We start from the raw sequence: 20,238 nt of genomic DNA on the forward strand, positions 1-20,238 counted from the left end.
TGTGTGTGTGTGTGCAGTCAGTGCCGGCCCTGAGTAATTTGGTGCCCTAGGCAAGATTTTAGCTGGCGCCCCCTTGCATCGCAGCAGTCAATTTCACAATCAACTTTCATACAATCACACAGAAACTGCATGTGTGTTTTCAAGATTTTATTTCTTTGAGTAAAAAATATCACACCAAATAAAAACTAAAGAAAGAAACAAGTGATAAAATTAAAAAGGACAGCAGCACCTGATGCTGTGTCACTGGGGGTGGTACTGAAATATTTTAAAAGTGCATCTGAAGAGAGAAGAGAAGTATATGTGACGACTGCATGTTACATTTGAATAAAAAAACAGATGCTTGGTGTGCTATACATGAGACTAATATAGACTAATAATGAAAATGTCATGAGATTCATTCAACTTTATTGTCATTGCAATGCAATTCAGTCTAACCAGAGTGCAAAAACCAGTAAAGTGCAGTGAAATTAATATATATATATATATATAAATATATGTATATATAGTCTATGAATGATATGGGAAAGCTAAGGTATGAACTATTAACAGTAATACACTTTAACTGCACTTTAACACTGATGTAAACTTTAACAAACATAAACTGTGACACATAAAACCAAAGGCTTACTATTACAAAGGGGATGGACAACTAAAAGCATTTTAACTGACATACAAGCAGGAAAGACACGTGTAAAATAACACCTGAACAGGCCTAACGTTAAGTTTCCAAACGTCCCTGATGAATTTAAGGTGGAGTAACATTAACACACGTCGACTCAGCTATTTATTGATTATTAAACAATGTTGCTATCGTCCCAAGTAAGCTAGCAAGTTAACACTCTGCTCCAACAATGGTAACTATGATGCATTAAACTATTAATTTCATGAACTTCATCACATTGACATTACTGCACATGTTTTTCTTCCTCTTCTTTCCTTCTTTTCCTTCCTTGGGCGCCGGGTGGCTTCATTCTTTTGGACATAATTCCGATACAATGTCATTAATCTTTTTCTTCGTCTCTGGGTCACAGTCTTGTCGGATTCAGTCAGCTGGACTCTTGACTCCGCCCCCCTCACACAGCGCAAAGGCTCATTGCACCCAGAAAAAAGGCTTCTGCATTATTTAATAGCCTTTCTATGACTTTATGTTGCTGTGGGCTTATTTAATGTTTCGAAATAATAGTAATAATGGCACTGGTAAAAAAAAAAATAAAAAATAGTAGTATTTATAACAAAACTTTTTCTTTCTTTTTTTTTCCTCCGTTTTCGGCGCCCCCTGCGGATGACGGCACCCCTAGCATTTGCCAATACTGCCTATGCCCAGGGCCGGCTCTGTGTGCAGTGATGCTGTCTGAAGTGGTGCAGGTGCTGCGTGGAGCAGGTAAAGTGGGCTCTGCTCTGCTGAGCATGCAGGAGGAGCAGCTCCGCCTCGTGACCTCTAAGGTCTGGGAGCAGGGGTGACAGTCGCTCAGGGTCAGGTGCAGGGTCTGCTGGACACCTTCACGAGAGGCAGTAATGAGGTGAGGATTTTGAGCCACTTTGAACTCTGGGAAGTGTGATGAGCATCAGAAATAAAATACGTGTACACAGTAGCCCACTGTCCAGAGCCCCAAACTAAGTGGATATGTTTCCAAATCGTGAAGGTGCTGAGTTTTGTGAAAGTGGGGGGGATGCTATTAGAGGGACTCTTTGTTTATGTTGTGTTTATGTTCAATTATTTTATTTAGCTATGACTAACTAAAGTTAAAAGGACACATTGTAATAACTTGCTCAATGACCTCTTTAACAGCCAGACTCAGTAAAGGAAGATGTGTTTCCCGATGCAGAGGGCTGGGAGAATATCGATGTGGATAACGCAGCTAAATGGGCTGTTGGCTCTGACTTGCCCTCTGATGCAATGCAACAAAACCATACAGAAGCTGGAGCTGTAGTAGATATGCCATCAGCTAATGGAAAAAAAAGACCATTCTTATGCATGGAGACATGTTGACATACACTGACAAATATTAGCATTAAAGCATTAATACTTTTTAACCATATTATATGTTAAATATAATATAGTATATTATAAGTCATCCAATACTAAAGGGTCAGAAAATTTAGATAAATACAACTTTAAATGGGGCCACACGGTGATATAGTGGTTAGCACTCTCGCCGTGCAGCGAGAAGACCCGGGTTCGAGCCCCGGTTGGAACAAGGGCCTTTCTGCGTGGAGTTTGCATGTTCTCCCTGTGTGTGCGTGGGTTCTCTCCGGGTTCTCCGGCTTCCTCCTACAGTCTAAAAGCATGCAATGTGGGGATTAGGTGAATTGGACACTCTAAATTGACCATAGGAGTGAGTGTGAGAGTGAAAGGTTGTTTGTCTCTATCTGTGTGTGGCCCTGTGATGGACTGGCGAACTGTCCAGGGTGTACCCCACCTATCGCCCGATGTAGCTGAGATTGGCACAGCACCAATGTAACATTATTCGTATGCCGTGGTCTTCATCAGAAAACGCTCAGCTCCGTCAGACCTCACTGAGGGAGCGTTTGAGTGTATACAGCTGGCGACAAGAAGCATTGATCCTGTCAGACAGCTCACATCCAGATCACAGGTTCAGGTCTGAACAGTCCCAATGTGTTCATTCAGAGGTGGTTTGAGGACACAGCTGCATGAATGCAAACCGCCCTCATAACAGATCGGAGACGACCTCATCGTCTGATGTTGTCTGATCAGTGGTAGTTTGACAACAGTGAATTTGCAGCCACAGCCACATTAATAACACTGATGGATTTCTATTTCTACTGGTTAAACATATTCCATGTTACAACAGTGTGGGAATTACTGTCAGGGTTTTTTTTCTGTACAGTCAGACAAAATCATAAATGTGCTCTTACAAACAGACATGATGTCAGTGTGCATTTGAATAACAAGATTCAATCATATGTGGTCACAAGAGATGCATCCAGGACACATTTTAGTCCAGGGATCTCAAACCCAAACGACCCAGGGGCCAATGCCCATCTAGTCTGGTGAGGAAGGGGGCCGATCAACCCTAACCCTAACCGTGTTCAGCAGACACTTCCTGAGGAAGTACTGTCTTTCTTTATACATTTACTTTTTTAGGATTTCCTCTGTGTTAGAGAAAAACCTCAGCACGTTTTCAAAGATTGTTCCCAGGTATTTATTAGAGTTGTTCCGATTCCGATACCAGTATCGGAAAAGCCTCCGATACTGCAGAAAATGCTGGTATCAGTATCAGCGAGTACTGGAGTCCAGGCACCGATCTGATACCACGTAATTTACTGGTTAGCTCCATTAGCTCTGACACAGTTCTTCTTCGCTGCTCTTAAAACAGTTGCGCTGTGCTGCCAGTTTCCGAGGCTACGCTTATCGTCACCATCATTATTATTTTGTAATTAAAAAGTCGATATCATTGACTGTATAAACTTGTAACCTGATACAGTTGTTGTGTATCTGCTGCTGGTCTCCCTCTCTCTCTTCTGTCTCTCCCTCATCTCCCTCTTGTCCTTTCTCTCCCCCCATTTTCTGTCCCCCACCTCTCCACTGTCCCCCATTTTTCCTTTCACCCCAACCGGTCGAGGCAGATGACTGCACATCTCTGAGCCTGGTTCTGTCAGAGATTTATTCCTGTTAAGAGGGAGTTTTTTTTCTCTCCACTGATGCCTAGTGTTTGCTCATTGTGTGAACTGTTGTGTTTCTCTGCTCTCTTGAATTGATCAACAGACGCATGGGACCCGTTAAATCAGAAAAAGGGCTAAGAGCTAAGTTGGCGCATCATGTCGGCAGTTTGGCAATGTTTTACAGTTGAGGCTCCCACAAGTAAGACGGTAACATGCAACATCTGTAAAGACACAATTTCGAGGGGTGGCACGAGTGTTTCAAGTTTTAACACCAGCAACTTGATTACACATTTGAAGACGTGTCACACTAAAGACCATGAAGAGTTTAGCGTCACTAAAGGTAAGGGGAAAAAGAGGGACGAACTTCAGCAGCAAACTCTGGAAGGTGCCTTCAAGCGTTTTGATAAATTCCCCCAAGACAGCCAAAAAGCGACAAAGATAACAGACAAAATTTTGGAGTTTATTGTCCTGGATGACCAACCCCTGTCTGTCGTCGCTTAATGGAGCATTTGGGGCAAAGGTACTGTTTGCCAGGTCGTAAACATATCTCCGAAACTGCGATACCCAAATTATATGAGACAGTTAGGGAACACATTTCGCGTATGCTGAAAGACGTGGATGCAATCAGCTTTACCACGGACATTTGGACCTCTGACATGAGCCCCATGTCTTTACTAAGTTTAACGTCACACTGGGAGGCAGCATTTACCCCTCGAAGTGCGGTGCTGCACGCCAATGAGTTCTGAGGGTCACATACTGGCACATTAATTGCTGAAGCAATTGAGGGGATGCTAGTAAAGTGAAAAATCCCCAAGTCCAATGTCCATGTTGTTTTGTGCGACAGTGCTAGCAACATGAAGAAAGCCATGGATGAGATGGATGTACCAAGTTTGGGATGCTTCGCCCACACTCTCCAGCTTGTGGTGCATGAAGGGCTACTGTCACAGAGAAGTGTGCGTGACGCACTGGCGAATGGTAAGAAGATAGTCGCCCATTCAAACACTCGCCACTGGCTACTACACGCCTGGAGGATATTCAAAAAGATCTCCAAATGCCCACCAAACGTCTGCACCAAGACGTAGCAACAAGGTGGAACAGTACATACCATATGGTCGAGAGTTTACTGGAGCAGAAGCGGTCAATTTCAGCATATGGAGCTGACCACGACCTGCCAGTGACCCTTACGGCTAACCAGTGGGCTTTACTGGAGAAAACAATCACTGTTCTTGCACCATTTGAAGAACTGACCAGACAGATTAGCTCCTCCACCTCTTCTGCAGCTGAAGTCATCCCCTCAGTCACAGTGCTGAAACGCCTGCTTGCTCGGGAGAACGAGGGGGACACAGGGATTAAAACTATGAAAACAATCCTTCTTGAGGCTGTCCAGAGAAGATTCAAGACCATCGAGAATGAGCCCTTGTATGCAGTTGCCACACTTCTAGACCTAAGATTCAAAGACAGGTATGTCTAATATTTTTATTAAATGTCTATATTATAAGCAAAATAATGAAATGGTGTTTTGGATAACTAGACATTGCATTATTGATCACTATTGCATTAATATGTTACCACTAAAAGCAACAATGGAGGAGGTGGTTTATTTATTTTACACATTTAGACATTTATTTATTATTCTTCATTGTTGTTTCAGATACTTCAAAGGTGCAGACAGCATCAAGCATGCCAAGGATGCTCTGACCCGAGAGGTGGAAAAGATGGAGGCGTTACAGAGCAGGACCACACCTAAGGGGAGCAGAGAGAGTGCCAGAAAACCCCCATAAAGCCCCACATATGGAAGCACAGCCGGACAGCAGCAGCAGCAGCAGAAAGAGCAGCTTGAAAGGCCTGTTTGAGGAAATCCTGCAGGAGCATGATGAGGAACGTGGGGCAATACAGACATATTTGACAGAGCAAACGGTCCCACGCTCAGACAGCCCATTCCAGTACTGGGGAGTCAACCAAATTCGGTTTCCCACCCTGGCTGCGAATGCTGCAAAGTTTCTCTGTGCTCCTTGTACCAGTGTTGACAGTGAGAGACAGTTCAGTGCAGCGTCCAACATTGTTGACGCAAGAAGGAACAGGCTCGGAGGAGCGAGGGCAGAAATGATCATCTTCTTGAAGAAGAATCTGCCTTTGCTTTTGAAACTATGGGCAATACTAAATTGCTAAAAATGCTACTGCAATGTGTAGCCTACTTGTTTTAAAGTATTTTTTGTTTACTGTGTAGCTGCTGCTCTTTTGATTTGTAGTTTTTTATGTTTATAGGTTGGTGTTGCACTATTATTAAATACTGCACTATTTAAAGATTTAAATGCCTTTTTATTTAAGTACATAATGGCTGCACTTTAATTTATTTATTTAAAACATTTATTTAAGTTGCTGTTGTACTACTGTTTTTTATACTGTTCTATTTAAAAATAAATATAAAAATAGATGGCTTCCATTTGCTGTATCATTCATGTTTTACAAAGGATACTAATCATCTCATAGTATCACACGCAGGCATAGTATGTTTTTTTTTTTAACACACTGGTATCGGTATCGGTACTCAGTATTGGCCGATACCGACAGCACAAGTATCGTAATCGGTATCGGGAGGGAAAAAAATGTATCGGAACATCTCTAGTATTTATACTGGATACTTTGAATTGGGGGCTACACGGTGGTGTAGTGGTTAGCACTCTCGCCTTGCAGCGAGAAGACCCGGGTTCGAGCCCCGGTTGGAACAAGGGCCTTTCTGCATGGAGTTTGCATGTTCTCCCCGTGTGTGTGTGGGTTCTCTCCGGGTTCTCCGGCTTCCTCCCACAGTCTATCATGTCCATGTTGAGCTGTTGTTGTGTTATTATTTCACAATGGGACAATTTGACTCCTCTCTCCTGAAGAGGAGAGAGGACACAGTCTTGCACAGAGCCAGTGGAGGAGATGAGGATGTTGAACAAATGTGACACAATTTCACCATGAAAGGGTTTCTTTCGATATCGAACAATATAAAGTATTTATCATGCAAAATGAAATCCTCAATCAAACTCATTATAGCTTGAAGTGGTGTGCTGCATGAAAGCAACTGGGGGTGGAAACTGGAAGTTGGAGACCTCTGTTTAGACCCTGTTCAGACCTAGTATTAGCTCCTATCACGGCCAGATTACGCAAAGTACACATCTGAACTGTCCTAAATGTGTCACTGAAAGCACATTTGGAGGGGGTTTTAGGAAGCTGGCACCAATGCAATCAGTCTTCAGGATGGTTTAGAGACCACCTCATGAAGTGGCGCTGTTTGACCGACAGCATTTTATCAGAGCTTAGACATTAAATGACAGTATTAACTCTAATTGCTGTATAATAAATTTTTTCTAATGGTTAACACTTTATTTTTTTTATTTTTATACAGCTCATCTGTCTGCTCGCTGACACATCATTTTGTTCTTGCAAACAGTTAAACGTCAGTGTGTCTTATTCTATTTACAAGGTAACAGCTTGTTTCTGAATTACCAAACATTTAATGTCTTCTTCTTCTTTTTCTTCTTCTTTCTTCTCTGTACCACAGATGTACATCCACCCTCAGGTGGAGCAGGAGGAGGGACCAGCTGGCCAAGGCAATGGGCATCACTTCCTCCACACCACAGTTTCACACTTTCACAGGTTCCACTGCCAGACCAGGTCTGTGCACGACACTGTGGAGGCCAGACTTACGGGAGAGAACATCCAGGGAGTCAAACCTGTCAGACAGAAGGTTGGTAGAAGGATGCAGTCTGTCAGCTCACCTTATTTGCTGTATCATTGTTTTATTCTTAACAATACTGTCAGTTGTATGTTGTGAACTTAGGGACTGTATAGAAGAAACCAGGTCACACATGGCTTACAGCCGGTTTGCAATTACAATTTTAAGAAGCCGTCTGTGAACGAGTGGATTTCTCACAATTTAAAGATAAGACAAGAAGGAGGTAGATGAACCACTGTGGTGATCCGTAAGGGAGAACCCTGAAAGTAGATGTAGTAGATGTAGTGAAAAGAAGACATTGTAGTTTGGTAAACGTTTATCAAAATATACCAGACAAATGTAGTTTCACTCTTCATACAACAGCAACAACTGTGTCAGATCAGTTGATCCTTCAAACATCTCTTTAGTTGCCCTGGATTTGAAATCCTTTTTGTCTCTGTCTCTTCACTACAGGACTGGCAGTGAGGCTGGGACTGGGTGCCATCGTAGAAGTGGCAAAACTAGTCACTGGGAGGTAAACAAAAAGGAGGTAAGAATACTGCGTTCTCTTCTCACATTTCCTTTACTTGCAAAGGTCAACCCCAGAGTCACTTCTAATGTGTCAGCACCTTCCATTTGACTGTCATAGCTTCAGCAGCAGTATATGACGCACGTGACAACACTGGTGTTGTGTCAGAATAGGAACCTTACGGCAGCACAGAAATATGCTCCGTTCATGGGGGAAGTACTGAACAAATATTTTAAATGAACTGATTCTAATGATTCAGTTACACTGAAAACAACTGCTTTACAAGTCACTAGTCACTCGTGTGTGTGTGTGAAACAAAGTCACGGCAATTTCATGCAGCCGTATATTGATGACTCCGCCCATGTTGAGTAGGTACTATTTCTGTAATGGAAAACCAACCTAAACCGTGCCGTGGCGAGGCGAGCCGGGACCATAGGTGTAAAAGAGGCTTTAGTCTAATTTCTTCAAATGATTCATTTAAATGAACAGATATAATAAAACAGACATTGTTGGCGGACATTAGCCTGTGTTTTATTCATGGTTCTGTCAGTGTCACTTATAATTAATGACTCCACCTCTTCCACTTTAACATACAGACAAATAAACACAGGTATGAATTAACAATTTATTAAGACGCTTGTCTATATTTCAGGTTTAATAAATAAATCCGCGTGCACTGTTGTTGTTTTGCATACACGAGTGCTCTGGCGAATGCTGAGCGAATAGTCAATGTGTAAAGTTTGCGGTGCTGCACTGAAGATCGCACAGATGCTTAGCATTCAAGGTGAGCACTGGAGGTACTGGGCCACTGTGAAGTTCTGTTTTCATGTCCACAGTCGTGAATTATGTTTTTATCACTTCAGATAACTCCTTCATCAACCCCCACTTGCAGAGGATCTTTAAGCGGGTCCGACTTCATGCGCACTTGGCAGATGAATGCAAGTGGAGGGCGATGATGTTGCACATCATCTTTTTACGAAGCATTGGCCTTGAGGGAGTTCTCGTGTCTGTATGTGTGTGTAGAAAGTTTTAGAGGAAGATCTGGGCCCTGGATGGAGAGAGAAATTGTCCTCTTTTGAAGACAAACCATTTGCTGCTGCTTCCATTGGCCAGGTGCATCATGGTCGTGAAGATTCAGGTAGGAGGCTACACAAACACACTCCATACTTCAGTCTTTGTCTGCCTGCACTGATTTGTTTTTTATTCTCATATGATTCCTAGTATCCTGGAGTAGCAGAGAGTATCCAGTGATATAAATAATCTCATGTCTGTGCTGAAAATGAGTGTGGTCCTGCCTGAAGGTAACACATGCGTCACTGTTTGTTGTTCTCCTGATTATGCATCATATTTTACTTGTGAGGAGTGTGTTTCACTATTTATTCATTATCTTAGTTCTAGTGCTGTCAGTTAAACGCGTTAACGGCGTTAACACAAACCCATTTTAAACATTTGCACAAAGGAAGCCGATCCACTTTTCTAAGTTGATAAAAGCATTAAAATGGGACAAAATAATGGGACAAAAAGAAATCAAGGGACATTTAGAATAGATAAAACTGCGAGTCAATGACATTAATGCGATTAATCGCAGGTTAACTATGACCTTAATACGATTAATCGCGAGTTACCTATGACATTAATGCAATTAATCACGATTAAATATTTGAATCGTTTGACAGCACTACTTAATTCAGATTCACTCTACCACTGAGCTACCAAATTATGATGTTTCATTATCATAATTCTGATTCACTTAACCGTGTGAGTCGTTTTTCAACTTGGAGGTTGTGGGTTCGATTCGGGCTCCACTAGTCTCCCTGCTTACGTGTCCTTGGGCAAGACACCACGTTGCTCGTGACGGCTGTGTCGACAGCATGTGAAACATGTGCGGCACATAGATGCGCTGCATGAAAGTGTGAGTAAATGTGTGAAAGGTAAAATTGTACAGCAGCGTTGAGTGGTCATCAAGTGTTCAAAGGTGTTATATAAATACAAACCATTTACCATTTAGAGCTGTGGTTCCCAACCTTTTTTCCTTGCTTGTGTCCAGGACAAACCAGACCCCCCAGACCAGAACCCCTGTCCAGGGCACGCACACAAAAAAAAAAAGAATAAGGTAAAAAGTTCATATGCAAAAATAATTCCTATTCTCACAGTGTGTGTAGATAAAAACACTCCTGTGCTTCCATTAAATCAAAACCAAGGAATTGCCTTGTTTTCCTTTTTTTGATCCTGGTGAGTCTTTGGTGCTTTTACGTTTCTCACACAACAGGAACGTGATCAGAAAAATAGATAGTTTTTATTTGGGTGATGCTGACTTCTAATTATCCAGTTGAGTGTGTGATTGGGATGCACAAATATAATTATATTAACCTCACACACAAACTCAGAGCACTCAAAGCTTTAAAATACGTTACAAGGACTGAAAACACATCATCCCTCTGTAACTTGCCAAAATTCACTACTTATGGTCAATGTCGCCATCTAGTGGACAAAGTAAATAACTGCAGTACTCGAAACGACCAGATGGCATTAAACTGCAAGTGAAACAAATATAAGATGCTGGAAACGTGGCTGCTTACAGCGCTGATGATGAACTCCCCGCGACATTCACTTCACTCCAGAGAACATTCTCTCTCTTTTGAGCAGTGGACTGAAGACATCAGCTCATCTGATGCATCTGTTATTCCCTTAACTGCAGCACGAAAGCGTCTTCTACACAAAGAGGCTGAGACGGCGCATGCAGTGAAAATAATGAAAAGTGCGCTCTTAAGATTCTGTCCACACGTTTTACTAAGATCGACTCGGATCCCCTGCACTTCAGCACGACTGCACTCTTTCCTCGTCATCCAGATCATTCTTTGGATGCAGGGATAAAGCTGCGTGTAGAGAAAGGATCCAGTCTGTGTTTGATCCGGAGAAGCCACAGGCTCGTCTGATGAGGTCCAGATGTCCAGATGTCCAGATGAGGGGCATGCACCCTCATTGTCTGATATGTTCAATGAGATCCTCCTAAATATTTTCATAGATTCTTAATTGATTCATTCTTTGAAGCATGAATATTTATCTGCACTCTCTAATATAACATACTATAACTGCAATGCCTTGACTGTAGTGTGGTAAGTACACTCTGGTCCCAGCCATAACAACAAAATTAGATTAAAATTTGTTGTTATTTTAATCTAAATATTAACATTTTTAATGATCAACCTATGAGGACACATGAGAAACTATTATGTGACTCACACGTGTTTCACAGTTCCTCTGACGATGCCGCGGCCTCCTCATCCTCGCGCCGCTCGGGTGCGTCTTTTTCAGGACGCAGAACACAATGCGCGTTAGTACACTGTAAAAAAAAACATGCAAAATTGTACTAAAAAAAAAGGCAGCGAAAGGTGAACCGAGGGTATTCGATGATATTCACACTATAGTTGTATAGTAGCATTACATATAGTAAGTATAGTAATTATAAAGTAAATATTTAGCTGTTCATTTCGTAATTTGACTTTTGTTCAATAAATTGCTTTGTTATTCCTTAAAGAGGTGTATCTGGCATATTTGTCATGCCTTTAGAGTCAGGGTGTGACAGAGGTTAGTTACTGCATGCTGGAAACGATGTGAGTGGGTTTGCAATATTGACACTGGACTGGTAGATCTTGGGAGGTTGGCTACTTGAAAAGTAGATCTTGGGTCATAAAAGGTTGGGCACCCCTGTTCTAAACCATCACTCATACTAATGTAATAATAAATTAAAAATTGATTAAATTGAAGAGAATGTTCCTTACATCTCTCTGTCACAGTACACACAGTATCAACTATAACCAACGACTTTTTATAAAAGCGAGCTACATTCCCTTTCTGTGTTGCCATGGTTGAAGTGAATGAATCGTTACGTCCTGCTCATATGTGTCGGTGAGAAAAGAATGGGATTTCCTGTCATTGAGGACAGATAATAGTATAATGCCAGTACAACACTGCCAAGTGCTGTCCTTTGTCAGTCGTGGTTTGTCTGCTGTCCGATGAGATGAGCAGAAAGTTGTTCTCTGAGGTGTTTAGGGCCGAGTATAATGACCTCAGTTTTTTCTGAGTTTAAAAGAAGAAAGTTACAGGTCATCCAGGACTTAATGTCTCTGAGACATTCCTGGAGTTGAACAACCTGATATATTTCATCCGGCCTCAGTGATAAATATAGCTGTGTGTCATCTGCATAACAATGAAAGTGTATGTTGTGCTTTCTAATAATGTTCCCAAGAGGAAGCATATATAAGGTCAAAAGTATAGGCCCAAGCACTGAGCCTTGTGGAACTCCAATCTCTGTAGTAGAATATTATGATCAATGGTGTCAAATGCAGCACTAAGATCTAACAGGACAGGTAAAGAGACTAGACCATTATCTAAGGCCAAGAAAAGGTTGTTACTAACTTCAACTAGTGCTGTTTCTGTTCTATGGTTTCATCTAAAACCTGACTGAAAATCTTCAAACAGATGGAACAAATGGAAGATTAGATATACGTCGGTAATTAGCTAAAATATCTGGGTCAAGGGTCGCTTTTTTGAGAAAAACGAGATTTATTCTGTTATAGTAAGTAAGAACTTAAAATAAAATGTACAGTTACATAGAAATACTCTTTTGATGAGGAGATAAAGATGACATGTGACAAGGGAGAAGTGAATGATTGATAGTAGACAGATGACTGATTGTTTTGAGGGAAAATGTTTATTCTTGATTTGATGCAAATCCCATTAAGTTTATTTTGTGGAAATATATACGTGAGCTTCACCACTCACAGCTCGTTCAGAGGAAGGAAAAAGTCGGCATGTTGGTGGAAAATAATCTTTTATTTTGGTCCAACAGAAAAAGTCCACCAAAAATACAGAAATAATACGCTGTCTCACTGTCGCAGTCGCTCTCTTTCTCGCTCCTGCTTCCTCCTTCTGGACCCAGCCTACTGCAAGAGACCAGAACCAGGTTACAAGTGTGCTTATATAGCTGACTGATTACCTGATTCTGTCCAGCTGTCTGACCATGCTCTAACCATACCCCACTGCCACATACCCCAACCGCCCGACTTATGCCCGGAGTGTATAAAAGTGGCTCCCCACAGAGGGCTCGCTTTACCCTCTCAAACGCCAGCTGACAGGACTCCGTCCACTGGACCTGATCTGAGGTCGGTTGAGGGGGCTGGTCAGCTCAGAGAAAGCCGGAATGAACCTCCTATAGTAACCGGCCAGCCCCAGAAACCTCCTGTCCTTTGTCTTGGGAATTGGGCAGGCTGCAACCGCTGCAGCCCCCCAAGTGGTACCCCAAATACCGTACCTCCCTCCGTCCAATCGCACACTTTCCCGGATTGGCCGTGAGCCCCGCCTTCCTCAGGGACTCAAGCACTGCTCCCACCTGCTGCATATGCTGCTCCCAGGTCTCACTATGAATGATGACATCATCCAAGTAGGCCGCAGCATATGCTGAGTGAGGCCGCAGCACCATAAGGCACTGAAATGTAGCTGGGGCCCCGAACAACCCAAACGGAAGCGTGACAAATTGGTACAAACCATATGGAGTGGAGAGGGCAGTCTTTTCCCTGGACTCTAGCGACAAGGGAATCTGCCAGTAGCCCTTGGTTAAATCCAGTGTCGTGAAAAAGCGAGCCGTGCCCAGCCGATCCAGGAGTTCGTCGACCCGGGGCATTGGATAGGTATTGAATTTGGACACCTCGTTGACCCTACGATAGTCCACACAGAACTGTATTGACCCATCGGACTTGTGAACCAGCACGATGGGACAACACCAGTCACTGTTGGACTCTTCTATTACCCCCATCTCCAACATGGCCTGAAGTTCTGCCTGAACAATTTTTCAGGCAGTGTTTCTATGTGGTGGTGTATGAGACTTGTGCGCCCTGGCAGGGGAGAGAACACATCAGCAAACCGCTGCTGCAACAAGGCCACGTCTGCTCTGGCCCGCTGAGAGATGGTCGTCAACGGGGATCAGTGCTGACTGGTTCGAATTAGTCACTCCGGTCCCAACTCATCTCTCTCGATCACCGTGGTAGCCAGAGAAACAGCCGCCATCTCCCTCCAGGCTTTGAGGAGGTTGAGGTGGTAAATCTGTGTTGCTCCACCCCTGTCAGAACGCACAACCTCATAGTCAACATCCCCCACTCGCCGTGTGACCACAAAGGGCCCTTGCCAATTGGCGAGCAATTTAGAGCTAGATGATGGTAGCAATACAAGTACTTTATCTCCCGGTGAAAACTGTCTAAGTTTCGCCCCTCTGTTGTACAGACGCAGTTGACGCTCCTGGGTCTGGAGCAAATTCTCCCGTGATAACTGACCCAGTGAATGGAGTTTTGCTCGCAGGTCCAGGATGTACTGAACCTTGTTTTTGCTGGTGCTTGGACCATCCTCCCAGTTTTCCTTAACCAGGTCCAAGACACCCCGAGGTTTTCTGCCCGAATGCCCGGCCAGTAAAATCGGCCATGATCCGGTTCATATCCCAGGTGGCCCGCCATTAATTTTATCCCACCATATCATAATGCATAACCAACATTAACATCCGGAACATTTTCCAGTTTTATATTTGAACCTTTATCTCATTTGTTTTTCTATTAAATCCCACACCTTTTTAACTAACTGGATGGACCTTTTGTTTACACCTTGGGGCTCTCTCGTGAGGCACACAACCTGGTCATCCCTGTACCAGCTAATATCCTCTCTTGGACTTGGCCAGTAGAACGTGTTGAATCCATTCTTGTGCATACATTTCACCTTTATCTTCTTCTACATCCAGGATGATTCCTGGGTGAGGTTCATCGTCATAGTTTACTATGCACCATTGTCCAACATTTTCTTGCTTGATGACCTCAGGCCTTGATGGTTCATCATTACAATTTGGGCTTTCCTCTTCTCCCAGGCTTGTCTTCTTCAGCCCATAGCACCCACAGTCAAGTACACCTCTGTCTGCCTGGTAAAGGCAAGTTATGTCTCGATGTTTAATTGTTCCTGGAGAGAAACTGATGACTTGGTGGATTTTCATAGTTCCTTTGACTGGCACAAATGAGGGCACAGATCTCATTTCTTGGACATTTCTCTCAACATCATCTTACAAAAAAAGTTCCACTGAAGTCCCCATGTTCTTTAACTGTTTGAATATGGCCTCTGCATTGGGGATATCCACTCCATAGCGGACAATTTTGTCAGCTGACCTTTTAAGGGTAGCCCCAACACCATCTGGAGCCCCCTTTCCATGGCTGGTCTCAAAAAAGTTCCAGCTGATCTCTTAGAAGCCTTTCTTAAAAGGCTCTTTTGACAGAAGGTAAAAGTTGCCCTTCTGTCTATACTGAGTTCCTGAATACATGGAGACAACTGATTACTGGGTATCTCTCTCTCACCATATTTAACACAGGGTCAAGGTGGGCCCAAATAGCTGGGGGATCATGCCGCCTTGAGGGCGAGATGGAGCAGAAAGTCACTGGTGACTGTTCAGCTGCAGTGTACAGCACGCCAGTATGCAAAGGTGCTTGTTGGTGTGACCCTCCAAAATGGACTGATTGAATTTCTTGAGAATACATACAGGAGTAGTTCTCACTGAAATCTATATGTAAAAGACATTCATTTGTTTTTAAGGTTTCCCTTAGCTGTTGGTAGGCCCCATACTGCCAATGTATATTAAATATGTGCTGCCTAAATCTGAACAGCCTGTCATGGAGTTCACTTGCAACTGCATCTTCTGTTGTCATCACATTGATTGTTGCCCTTTTTCCACACTCCATCATTAACTTTGCTTTTGTCCATCATTAACTTTGCTTTTGTCTTCTAGAGACCATTGGGTTAGGGATATCTCTGCATTTGTTAGATGTCTATGTGTTGAGCTAACACACTCTTTGCATTCACCATATGCACAGAGTATTGATTTTTGATTGCACATTATTATACTGACCATGTCTTCAAGGTTTTTTGTTGCTGACAGACCTTGCCTGTATAGGCTGTTGGCCATGAATTGCAGGTTCTCGTGTGTTCTGCACTGACAGGTTTCACGGTCAGCCTCTGTGGGTACCACAACCCAAAATGGTCTTAAGGTGCAGAAACATGAGTATGAGATCTGATCTTCGTGTTCTGTGAGGAACCTCTGGTGCAGATTCTTCATTGTGTCAGCTTTTTAATCTTCTTTTGAATTACAGTTTGTTTTCGTCCTGTTGTCATACGACTAACATCATCTCTTAAAAAGAAAGCTTTTACTTTTTTGTTACTTGCTGTTACTTTTCTTTCTCTCAAATGTCATGAGCCCTGTATCTGTTTTTTGACCCCGCTTCTTAGAAAAGCCTAAAGTTGCATGTGCTGCCTTCTGCATCCTGTATTTCTTTATAAGTTTTCCAATTGTTATTTTTGCAATAATTTGTCTCTCCCGCTCCTTCTTGTTGTTTTTGTATTTATTTCGGATGTCTTCAATAACTGATTCTTGCAATAACAACCTTCTCCTTATGGTGTTGTTAACTGTTTGATGGCAGAGCAATGCATTCACTGTAGAACGTGGGGATTTCCTCTAAAAAAGATGCATGTTGACACTTTAAACACCTTAACTCTTGTGACCTGATTTGGAAGATTTCATTATAGGTTGAAATGATAAAAAACTGTGAATGTAGCAGATGACACATCACATTGCAACATGTGAATTGTAAGCTTGTAGATCTGCAATTTTGTGTGAAAGTATGAGATGAAAGTATAAAACAGGGCTTAAAGGTTAATAAAATAGTATATGAATATGTTTTTTCCAATAACTAGATTTAGTTGTAAAACAACACCAGTATGCTATTTCTTATGTCAAGTAAAGTTCATGGACAGTTATAACCGTTCTGAACCATTTCTTTGAGTTAATATTTATTCTTACTACAGTATCACCTCCTTCACATGGTGGAGAGTCTACTTTTTCTCTCTCCTGTCCCCTGTCTTTGCCCCGCCCCCCTCTCGCACCACCTCAGTTCCTCTGGTTAGAACACTGTTTGGCCCGGAGCCCTTTCAGCCACACTCAAAATATGTGTCAGGGTCAATGTCAGGTTGATGTGTTCCTCCCTTTCCCACATCACGGTCTCTGTATCTGCCTCGGACGTTTGGAAGTGTGTGAAGCATGGTGTTCAAGCCGAGCCGGGCCTGCTTTATGGTATTCGATTTTCACGGCAGATGCAATTTCTCATGCACATACGTGTCTCCCACCGTCCCCTAGACCCTCGCACATAGTTGTCAGGGCTTTCCACTCCACTGTGTAGGTCGTGTGCTGTCATGAGGCGCGCCAAGTAACTTTCTGCAATTTCTCCATCCCGCTGATGACGCGCCACAGTCTTGGCCATGCCAGTAAAAGAGGTTTTTATGGCCTCAGCGACGGCTAGAACAGCATTGCCTGCTTCGTCCCAGTCTGTGTCTTTGCATTTGTGATCACCTTTCACTTTGTCTATAATTTCAGGCATTGTGGGTCTGAAATCACCACAAAAAGTCAACTTGTAATTGATGAGAAAGAGGAGAAGAACCATTGAAGCGTGTCCCTGCGTGTTTGACAACATTGCTTTGCAGGTTTTTGTTAGTCAGAGGTTAAATTCCTTTTTCAACAACTATGCAGCTGACCACACCTCTTGTTGCAATTAGACTTAATCTAATCTTGTGTTGTTAATGATGTTTAGTAAATGTAATAAATAATAAAGAAACATTTAATAAATGTCATTAACACCACCACCAGCAGCTGCACTGTGGCCTTATGAACTGCTATTTTGTATGATGATGTTATTGTTATTTTTAAGTTATTGTTTCAGATAAGACACCCACGTCTTTCTAGTTGTGTGCATGCATGCATACAAAGCAGCTTTTCGCTTGAGTGTGTATATATATATATATATGTATACATGTATATATACATATATATGTATATATATATATATATATATATATACATATATATACATATATACATATATATATACATATATACATATATATATGTATATATATATACATACATACTAGCTAAAAAGTTTTCAGGGTGGTGCCCTGATCTAGAATAAATTAACATTTAATTCATTTTTCTAAATATTTAATAACAAACAATCATCAAAATTATTTTTATTATTTCATTTTATTTTATCAATCAAATTATTGTCACTATTTCTGATCCCCAAAAACATAGTTCTGTCCACTGTCCACCCCTCAGCTTGCTCTTCTTAACAGAGGCCTGACTTCTAGTTTTAATATTAACAGGAATATCAAGCAACAGTCTAGATTATATACTATAGAAAATTAAAGTTGGCATCTTTCTATTGTGATGAGGGTGATTTCAATTCCACATCTAATTGGGTCCCTCCCGATGCACAACTACTCCCTTTAGTGATTGATTTAATCAAAAAAGACTCAACATATCTGGACCGTTATTTCAGGATCCAGCATGTGACTCCAAATTTATCAGGGGAAGAACAGTTAGCACTAAAAGAGTTGATGAATAATAAAAACATAATTATTAAACCTGCAGATAAAGGCAGTGTTGTAGTAGTTATGGGCTGAGAGGGGATATTTGTGGAAGGGATATAGACAACTAAATGATGTCATTTGCAATCTCCAGCAGTTGATCTTCTTCTTGCGACTGTGACATGTGACCGAGGCAAGCATCTTGACATGCATCAAGGGTGAGTCATAGACAGATGTGACGGAGAGAATCTGGTAATTTTTTAAAATAAAACATCGTTCAGAATCAGATAATAATTAAAACGGAAATAATGTAAGTTATGTATTCTTTCTGTGTGGCCTGGTACTAATTGACCCACGGACCGGTACCAGTCCGCGGCCCAGGGGTTGGGGACCACTGGTCTAAAACACATGCACTATTAACAGAAAATAATTGTACAATCTCTTTGCCAAATATCATCTAATACATTCAAAATGATAAAAAAAAAGTTTAGACCCACAACTAATACAATACAAAATCTTCAGACCTTAGTTTTGCCACTAGATGGAGACATTCTGCACATCCAGGATTCAAACAGTGCAGAAGCAATTTGAAATCAAGCCTGAATGGATTCACCTGTTGCCCATGTGATACCAGGAGGAGCATTTAAGCAGAGTTGAAACGTTCCCTCAGCGCTCAGACATTACCAACTGTTGGCGTGGATCTACCTCCTGCTCTGGGGACCTCGGTCTCTGGCAATTCAACTTTGGACTAACTGCCTGTGGATTAATTTTGTGGCGTTTTGAGAACTATTGAGTGTCCTGGAACGCCTTTGGTTGAGATATTGACTCTTAAAGTTTTGTTTGCTTATGCTCAAACTCTTTCAGTTGAGATACTGACATTTAAGTGTGTTTTCTGAGTGCACAATAAACTGTTAAACTATCACTACGTCCTCTCTGCCTGCATTTGTGCTCAGAAACCCCCGCGTAACAGCATGTCTGAGCCATTACAGAGCAGAGCAATCATGGCACCTTGCTTAGTGAACAACAGGCCTTCCTCCAGCATTTGAACCAGAACATGATTTGTATGGGGGAGGCTGTGAAACAACTACGTGACCAAATGCTGTTGGGCATACCAGGGAACTGCGCCCTCCTCTGGAAGGAATGTCACTCCTCAAACCCAGCTGCAGAATATCAACATCCCAACTCCCAGCAAGTTTGACGGCACCCCAGAGACCTGCAGGGCCTTTGTGACTCAATGCATTCCTATTTTTGAATTTCAACCTGACCAATTTACCTCAGAACGCTCCAAAGTGGCCTACATTGTCGCTCTTTTGGTTGGGAAAGCCTTTGAGTGGGCTGCTCCCATTTGGCGCCAACAAACACCTAAGTGCGCAGACAGCAAGGCTTTCTTTACTGGAGAGCGTATTCAACCATACAGTGAGGGGGAGAGAGGCTGCGCGACATCTCATCGCTCTCAAGCAGGGACGCCGCTCCGTGACAGAGTACGCCATTGAGTTTCGGACTCTGGCCACTGAGACTGAGTGGAAGGGAGAAGCCCTTATCACCTCCTTCTACAATGGTCTTTCTCAAGGACGAGCTGGCAATTCGTGACTGAGGAGATACCATCGAAAGCCTCATCACCATGTCCACCGCTTTGGATCTGCGCATGAGAGAACGGCGAAGAGAGCAAAACCGAGGAGGACCTTGCTTCTCTTCAGGGATGACAAAGGATAGCCCTTTGTCCAGCCAGTAGAGGGAGGAGCCCATGCAGCTTGGACGTTCACGCGAGACTCTTGCAAGAAACTCCTGCTTCCAAGACCCCGTCCCGGTCAACACAGTCCGTAGACCTCCCTAATGTGTATGTGTCTTACGGGCTCACTTATATCCCTGATCTTTCCAAACTCCCTTCACCCTACCACGACCTGGTGGAAGTTTTCAGTAAAATTAAGGCATCCACTTTACCCCAACA

This window comes from Solea senegalensis, linkage group LG8, assembly GCF_019176455.1.
Source record: "Solea senegalensis isolate Sse05_10M linkage group LG8, IFAPA_SoseM_1, whole genome shotgun sequence".
NCBI classification, from domain to species: domain Eukaryota; kingdom Metazoa; phylum Chordata; class Actinopteri; order Pleuronectiformes; family Soleidae; genus Solea; species Solea senegalensis.